Raw genomic sequence first — 1,473 nt, 5'->3', positions numbered from 1 at the left:
ATGCTGGTGTTGGAGTCGTGCCTGGCCATGCAGTCGTGGGTAAACAGGGAGTACAGGAGGGGACTGAGCACGCACCCCTGGGGGGCTCCAGTGTTGAGGATCAGTGTGGCAGATGTGTTGCTACCTACCCTCAGCACCTGGGGGCGGCCCGTCTGAAAGTCCAGGATCCAGTTGCAGAGGGAGGTGTTTAGTCCCAGGATCCTTAGCTTAATGATGAGCTTTGAGGGTACTATGGTGTTGAATGCTGAGCTGTAGTCAATGAATAGCATTCTCACATAGGTGTTCCTTTTGTTCAGGTGGGAAAGGGCAGTGTGGAGTGCAATAGAGATTGCATCATCTGTGGATCTGTTTGGGCGGTATGCAAATTGGAGTGGGTCTAGGGTTTCTGGGAATATGGTGTTGATGTGAGCCATTACCAGCCTTTCAAAGCTACGGACTTGAGTGCTACGGGTTTGTAGTCATTTAGGCAGGTTGCCTTCGTGTTCTTGGGAACAGGGACTATGGTGGTCTGCTTGAAACATGTTGGTATTACAGACTCAATCAGGGACATGTTGAAAATGTCAGGGAAGACACCTGCCAGTTGGTCAGTGCAAGAGGCGTCACTACAGTACCTGGTTCGATTCCAGGCTGTATAACATCTGGCCGTGATTGGGAGTTCCATAGGGCAGCGCACAATTGGCCCAGTGTTGTCCGGGTTTGGCTGGAGTAGGCCGTCATTGTAAATAAGAATTTGTTCTTAACTGACTTGCCTAGTTAAATTACTATCCCATTCCCACTACTAGGGGTCACTAGAGAGCTGCCTCATGTAGCCTCACCTTTTTATTTATTTTTATTTTTATTTAACCTTTATTTAACTAGGCAAGTCAGTTAAGAACAAATTCTTATTTACTTCCAGAGTTCTAGGTTAATTAGTGCCTGTTTGGCTATGCGAGAGCAGCGAGACTACCTTAACTGTAGTAGTATCAGCATGTAGACAACACATTAACTAAATGTCTATCAAAGAGTAAGTAAACCACTTAAATCCTTCCAATGTGCTTTCACCACAGTCTATTACAATGTAGACCCCAACGTGACTTGACCACAGTCTGTTTTCAGGAAAATGTATTTACTGTGGTCCTTCGTTTGTGTGTGGTCCCGTGTGGCTCAGTTGGTAGAGCATGGTTTGTGGGTTCGTTTCCCACGGGGGATCAATGCCAGGGTTGTGGGTTCGTTTCCCACGGGGGACCAGTTTGGAAAAGAAAATGTATGAAATGTATGCATTCACTACTGTAAGTCGCTCTGGATAAGAGCGTCTGCTAAATGACTAAAATGTAAAATGTTAAGTGTGTGTGTTAGTATTAGTTTCTCAATTCCTGTCACACAGAAAGGGGACAGGAAGCTGAACCTGAGCTCTTCTGTGTGTAAGCATTTCACTGTAAGGTCTACAAGTGTTGTATTCGGTGCATGTGAAAAATACAATTTGATTCTGAGCAG

This window comes from Salmo salar, chromosome 06 (assembly GCF_965601325.2).
Source record: "Salmo salar chromosome 06, fSalSal1, whole genome shotgun sequence".
Classification (NCBI taxonomy): Eukaryota; Metazoa; Chordata; class Actinopteri; order Salmoniformes; family Salmonidae; genus Salmo; species Salmo salar.
Note: the sequence above shows the minus strand (reverse complement) of the source record.